The sequence below is a fragment of the Bacillus rossius genome, chromosome 3 (assembly GCF_032445375.1).
Source record: "Bacillus rossius redtenbacheri isolate Brsri chromosome 3, Brsri_v3, whole genome shotgun sequence".
In the NCBI taxonomy this organism is placed as follows: Eukaryota; Metazoa; Arthropoda; class Insecta; order Phasmatodea; family Bacillidae; genus Bacillus; species Bacillus rossius.
Window position 1 is genome coordinate 10,167,920 of NC_086332.1, and position 8,368 is coordinate 10,176,287.

The window sequence follows — 8,368 nt, forward strand, 5'->3', positions numbered from 1 at the left end:
TTAACATGCACAGCTAATCCCTGGAAAGCTATTCAAACAACTAAATATTGGAGGTACTGGGGCAACACGAAGCATAAGTGGTAACACTATTTTGTATTGATACAGTTATTTTCATGTAAATGAACAAATAGTTAAGGTTACATGAATATTTCTGTTCCATTTACAAAGAAAATTTACGGTGCACAACGGCAAACAGAATAAATCAACGATGAAACTGAATAGATAAAAATTGAAAAAAAAAAAAAAAAAAAAAAAAAACGGCTATACAGAGATGCACAGGAGAACCCAGCGATTTGAAGAAACAGTGATGACAGCACAAACAAACACCGTAAGCAACAGTTAAGCGAAAAAACAGATATTTAGAAACCCACAACGATGATAGCGCAGACTAACACAGTATATGATTCCTAAGAGAACAGTTGCGATGTTTCGGGAAAGAGATCTTAAGGCACAAACAGACTGATGTTTGTCATGACATACAGTTTAATTAGTAAGGGCGTTTGTCCGAAATTTACCTATTATTTAAAATGTTGTTTGTCAGTGGAAATTTTATTTAATCAAATATACTGAATTGGTTGATATTCACATATATATACTGACATTCTTTAAACAGATTTGTGTTTTGTGTATATTTGTTTACACTTCTGTTAACAAGGCACAGGTATTAGTGCAGAGAAGCTTACTCAAAAGAGGAAACTGTCAAGAGCGTAGTAAAAAAAAGTTGGAAAAATAGGGTTGCCAGATTTATTTAGACAAAGAATTTTATTTTACAAAAATTACAATGGCAGGAATTTGAAAAAAATACTTAAGGGATCATCAACTAACCTAAAAATGTATTTTCAAGCATTATCTTTGTAAAAGAGTTTCCGGAGGAGGGACTGGTTTCTGCCCTCCCCTTCCACAAATACTGTCTACACCCATGGCAAATGTGTAAACAAAATCACATTTTGTTACACGCACTAGTACAGGATATAATCAAAAGACGTGAATTAAAATTTAGGAGACCGTAATATTTGATAGTTTTACTTATAATATTATATGTCAATAATTTTTGAAGACATGTAATGATAGCCTACATAGAGTACTATAGTCTGAAACTATGTATTTGTACTGTTATGCATTAATCGTACACTCACGCATGTAGCATAAGGAATCGCTACAAGGCAATCTGATGATGAGAAAAAACACACTATCGAGGTTAATGGACCGAGTCGTAAGACACAATATTCGTATTCTAGAGAACATAGATTCAAATCCCGACTTATAATTGTCATATTATTATGACGTGAAACGTCTAAAAAACACAGCTAAACATATGGGTACCAGAAAAAGTCTGACGAAAAGGTGTGTATCATCTTGCTTTAACATTTTTCTAACTATATTGGCTTCGGCCTGAGACGCACTTAAGTCTGCCTTACCTAGAACTCCCAAATACACTTAGTTTTAATTTAGGTTCGGAAAAAATTTATGTTCAGAGTAGCTCACGACTCAGATGTGATAGCGCGGTGATTCGTGTGATTATGTATAGAGAACTGACAACACTGGGCAATACAGATTGTACGTTCACCAAAAAACATTAATTTTGATATTATGACTTCGGTATCAAATTTATCATGTCACAGGCCAATGGTAAACAAAATTTTCGTCGAATATTAATTGAAATTAATAGTAAGCAACCATTTTGTGTCTGTTTTGAATTAAATTTTTTAATACATAGTCAATTTCTCGTTTTTATTGTTTTTATTTTAAAACATTACACTAAAAGCGACACGCTGACAGAAGTTTCACGTGAAACCAACGGCCTTGAGTCTCGATACAGCCCCACCGATTTTTTCTAGAAAAATGGTAGGATGGTTCCGTACTATTGGTCACGGCTATAATTCCTTTCACATTGTCGCTCTACTGTGGCGTTGTGTTTTGCCGTCTGCATTGACCTCGCTATTTATATGTTTACGGACATTAAGCATTTCAGAATAAGAAGAAAAATATCGGAATATATGCTATTCCTCTGGTAAAATATTTATTAAATTAATATACTAAAATGTTTTCACTTAACCAGCTCATTACAGTATTTCTAAATGATTTCTTAGTCATTGAGGCAGTTATAATATAGGTCTAATTTCACAAATACTTAATCAGTAAAATTAAACAGCAAACGTAAATCGTTCTCAAGTAACGTATAACTAATATTCCGTTTTCACAGTATACAGGTTGGAAATGCTGTGATTTTTTTATATATTCTTAATGGCAATAGTTTTTTTCTGTACATCTATATGTTAAAATACTCTTCTAATAGTTTTCACAGCACATGCTAAAAACATAATGCTGGAATCACAATACCCTGTAACATCCCCAACAGGAAAAAAAACACCACCGCCATTAAGAAGTAAGGTAGTAGTGAAGTCAGCCTACGAAAAGTGAACCCCAACAGCCCATCAGAAATATAATGTGGGTTTTATTAAAGATGTAGTAACGTAAAAAATATATTATTTTTGGGAAATTATTCATGCTTAAGTTTATTTTATCGTTATTTTGATAGACATGACGTAAAATTAAATCAATTAAATTACCACCTCAGTACTATAGATGGTTATACACGTGATGGTGACAATCTGTCGTGGCATTTTAAACATATGATATAAACTAGCTAAACCCGTCCACGCTTCACTGTGTATCAGTATTAAATGAAATGGATAGGAAATTAAAGTGGGTAAGTATTGTACATAATAAAATTTAATTGAAAAAAAAAGTTTAAAAATTAAATTATCACTATAACCAAAAATCAAATTTCATTTAATGTATTGATTATCAATAACTTAACAAATCAAATTTAAAAAAAAATATGTTTAATAAACTTTAGAAAATAATAAACGGATGTTTTTAAATGTAATTAAGAATCTAGTAATTACTATTAAATGGAGATGTAATTAATATTTCAGTTACTACTTCATAAGTTGAATTATTTAAAATTATTGTGATAAATTACATGGGAAATAAACGGAAAAACCAATTACATAAAAACTCACAAAAACTTCAAGAATATGAAGAATAACTTCTTATTGATTGAGTTCACTTAGTTTGATTTCACTCACTTTAAATATCAATCAAATCACTTCTGAATTGAATTACAATGAACTAAATTATCATCAACTACACATTAAATAACATTCTACTCAAATAAAAAAATCATCAAAACGAAGAAAATTATAAGAACAATTATAGATTAATAATTAATCTCACTTAAATCAGATCTACTTGATTTAATTAAATCAATATGATCAGTTTTTAGAAAATATTTACCCTACAACTGTCTGGTTATTATTTTATTTTGACACAATAAAAAAAGAAGTATCAAAATGAATGTCATTTGTTTTTAAGATAGCTTCAATTCAAGGAACATAATCAAGTTATATAATACAAATTACAATAAAATCTTATTTAAATTATTTACAAATATATAACCTATTTCAATTTAATAACGGAAATAAAAATTAATATATTTACACATTACAAAATCAACTAATTAAAATTAAAATAAAATTTAATGTTAAATAAAATAACCAAATATGAACCAACTAATTAAAAAATGGCCAATATTTTTATAAATAATTGAATTTAGAGCAATTAATAATAGAGACAATACATTATGATCTCTATAAATTAAATAAAATACAATTTATTAAATTAATTCTAATTAATTGGTAACATTTATTCTTTTTCTTCTGATTTCAATCTTTCGAACTGGAGATTTGCAAATTCAGAGGTAAAATAATAGTCGAAGAACGTAATAAATCAAAAATCGAGACTTGAGAAGGAGAGAAAATAAATGTCATCGTCATCTACGTGCGAAAACTGAACTCCAAGTTCAATTGTTGTATTCTCAGCAATGAAAAGTTATGAATAAGGAAAAAATATTAGATAAGATATAACTTTTCATTTATAATGTAGTGACAGTTATAACAATTAACACTTGGTTAGTTAAAAACTTCTTCATTTTTTCAATTACTTAAGACGCTGATTGAAATCAAATGCTGATGAGTTTATTAACAAACAAAGAATTGTGGTTATGCTTTTTTACAACGCTTATTCAATTTCTATAACAAAAGAATATTTCTGTCAACATCAGAAATCTAAATTGAACCCGTATAGAATCCTACATATTAATTTTATTATTCATTAGAGCCCGAAATGTATTAATATATTTTGTTACTTTCATTATGACGCACTCGCAATCCACTTCGTGGATGGAATTTCGTAAAATTCGTTTTCAGTTGAACTCAAAATGACAAAAATAATAATTTCGCCAAATTTAAAATCTCTAGAGTCTATAGATTTAAAGTTAAATTTTTTGAACGCCCCCGCACGACCCTTTGTGGGTGGAATTCCATAAAATTCGTTCTTGGTAAATTTTAACATGCCAAAAAGAATATTCTGGCCAAGTTTTATACCTACAGGTATAAGAGCAAAAGTTTGAAAATGTGGATTTTTTAAATTAACGCCACCGCAACCCCCCTTGCGGGTGGAATTTCTTTAAATCCGTTCTTAGCTGACCTCTACTCGGCGAAATGAATATTCCTACCAAATTTCAAGTCTCTAGGCCTTATGGTTCCAGAGATATCGTGATGAGTCAGTACATAGGTGGAAATCTCTTATATATATATATATATATATATATATATATATATATATATATTCAAGCACATACACACACACACTCACCTACACACACTAGCTGCCCGACCCGGCTTCTCACATCTATACTAATGGAAACAAATTAAGCCATATATCCCATTTACAGTAATGGTAAATTAAAAAAAAATTCAGTGAAAATTTATTACAATGCTGTATAATGTACCGGAGAGAAAATGAATAGCACCGATGGTTTCCCGACTCGTGCACGCAACGTACAACTGATGTACCCGTACTTCGCTACGGCAGTCTATAGGCAGTTCACTCTTGCGCCGCTCATTATACATGCCCTTCCTTGTGGATACGCCAATGCCGCGCTATGCCCGTTGCCATGGAGACGCAGAAGGCATGAAAAATGCAAAATCCTGTTCTCATGCAGACAAAGTACCCACTGTTGTCTGGTTTTAACCACCCATGGGATCTAATTTTCGGAAAATGTCATCCTGCGTAACATAAGGAACATTACTGTGAAGTTTCAAGTCTGTAAAATATATATACATACTTAAAAAAGGGGCAATTTTTGATATTTAAAGTACCCGCAAAATTTAAACGGTGATGAGGACTGCACTAACAATAAAATAGTCGTTGCCATAGAGACGAATGAAGCATCAACAAAGAAACAGCCGTTGCCATGGTGATTTCCTACCAAAAACTGGAAATTTTGATATATTACGCCCCCGAAAATCCCCTTGGGATCGGATTTCCGCAGAATACGTTCTTAGTGAGCGTCTTCATCACAAAATGAATAACTATGCTAAATTTCAAGTCAATCGGGTGTATAGTTTTAGAGATCTCGTGATGATTGAGTCAGTGAGTGGTATTTCGCTTATATATATATACACACACAAGTCCTTGTCAGAATTGTAACGGGAGAGGAAAATTATTGATGGTCCGAAAAATGAACATTAATTATAAATAATAAAAATAATTCTAGTAAAAGAAAAAAAATTAAACACAGAGAGAGGGAAAAAAAACAATAGTTTAGGTTTGCGATTTAAAATGATAAAAAGTATTTAAATACTAATTGAACTCTTATGAGGGCAGTGATTGCTTCTTTGTTAATATTAGACGGGTGTTTTTTACTTTTATGGGGAAATTAAGAATGATAAGGCATCTAGTGCGTGGCAACAATGTTAATAGGCAATAGGAAATAAACTTCTAGCGCCTGCGGCATTGTCAACACACACTTCGTACGTGTACTGCATGTTGTATCTAACCCCCTCCAACGCATTTGATTCTAAATTGGACTTTTAGTAAGGATCCCTAATGTTATTGATAATATAATATAGCATATAACCTTCCTCGATAAATATACTATACATTACTTACATAACATTACATACATTAATTACATAACATTACTTACATTAATTACATAACTTACATACTATATATTCTAGATTAGCGCGTTCAAACAAACAAACTCTTCAGCTTTATAATATTAGTATATATATATATATATATATATATATATATATATATATATATATATAATGCAATATTTTACTTACTTAAGCGTCGGTTGTTAGGGAATTGTGATTTTCAGTCACTAGATTGCATTTCATTTCAACTAGTGACCTGGAGTTAAAACATTATCTAGAATCACAAGACTTTGTATGCTGCTTATTTATTCAAATTCTTTTTAAGATAATAAACATAATTTACCCATGTCGCGTTTTAACTTATGGTAGTTTTCCGTCGCCCCCAGACGGAATTCTTCGATTATGGTAGTCTTCCAGTATGGCAGTCTTCCGTCACCCCACCTCCCCCATCAAAACAGGAAAACAGGAGGAAAAGTACCATATTTTTATTTTTACAGATCGCGGCTATAAGTATATAAATTATTTCAGAAATATTTATTTAATTTTATTTAGACTTTTTAAGTCATATTTTTATTTTATTTTAAAAGGCCAGGTAAAATCAAGCAATATTTTGTTTGCGAAAGAAATTAAACCATATCACAAAGCAGCCATTTAAATTGACTTGAAACCTAAAAAAAAAGTATTAGTTTCACATTCAATTTCATGATGCGATGCAAGTTTCAAGCGAGTACAATTTTGCGTGCATCGGTGCATCTGAGTGAGTAGCTGAGTTTGTTTGTGGAGATGCTACATGCCTGCAGCTTTCATTGCGTCACCTAAGACAAGATCTTTGCCATCCACAGTAATCATTGCTGAAGCGATGTCACGTTACTGTATAATCTTTGAAGAGCACAAGTCACATGTGACACTTTGCGGCCCTTTGAACGTTTCTAAACAATGGCGTCATTACTACCCGTGATAAGCGGTTTTCTTCTCGGTGAAAATGACCTTTTGTCGGGCGATAAACAAGCGCGTAGTTTTTTTGTTTTATAAACCCAAGGATGGTAATGAGAAATCACAGCGGAATGCAACATCAATCAATACAAGCGTTTCAATGTATTGCGTGAAAAATACAGACATGTCGTGCTCAGGATTGTCTTTGTGTTTGAAACACAACAGCTGTAGTTACGATTGCAGATGTCCGATAACACGCCTCCCACCACGGTAATCCAATATCGATTTTCGGCATGGTCGAACCTAGATTTTTTTTTTTTTTCAGTGAGTAAACTTTGTGGTCGATATCTTTTTTCTGGCCTAAGTTCTCAGACACCCGGGTCGCACAAGTGCCGACCACCTACCCGGGCACACACGCGGTGCGCAGAGCTTCAGGAAAAACAACCCGATTTCAAAACTACTCGAGAGATCCGAGTAGCGCCTATTTACGAAAATAATTTAAGAGTTCGCTGAGGGCCGAAAAGTACTTTTGATTTCGGATGAAGTTTTTAAACGGCATTTTTAGAAGAGTTAAAATGGCTAAAACGCATGTTTTCAGAGTAATTTTTAGGCGCAAACCAACCAGTACACATTCTTGAAAACACTTCATGGACTTGCATTACACCTTTATCTTCATTTCTGGGCCATATAATGTTTCGGTCACCGCTCAAATTTCACAGATATTCTGTGACGACGAGAAGACTGCGCGCCAGCTTTGAATATATATACTGTATAGAAGTCGCGAGTGGATAGGATTTACTCTGCGTTTTTCAGAAGCTTATGATGAGCAGCTTGGGAACTTCACCGCTGCAGTGCGCTGCCGTAACGCCCTGTATCGTCTTAGTTGTTATTTACACGTTAGAGCGCAGCGCTGTCACCCGCTGTCATTCCCCGCACCCCCCATCAATCATTCACTGCAGCTCAAGGTCGTTCTACGGGAGGGGGAAGGGGTGTTTGAAGAGTTCGACACTTGTTCGCTAGGGACCACCACAAGTCGATGCCCTAGAGATGGTGGCGATTGCGGCGGTGAATTAACCAACTACCTCAAAACCGTATTAGAAATTTTAACCTGGGCTGGCGACTTCTATACAGTATATATATTCAAAGGCGCCAGTCCAGAGGAGACACCGCGCTAGAAATACCAGCGAGCGTCGCGCTTATCATCCCGCCTCACTGACACACATACACCCCTGACGAGGCGGGCACCGGGCGATTTCTTTCTGTGGGGCCCTGCCAAAGACAAAGTGATCTTGCCACATGCGCCGCTATATCCGCCGAACCTGAGACAGTGAATCACAGTGCACATTGCACAAGTGTGGGGAGAGTTTGAATACCGACTCGATGTTTGCAGAGTAATTCGATGAGCGCGTATTGCGTCACTCACC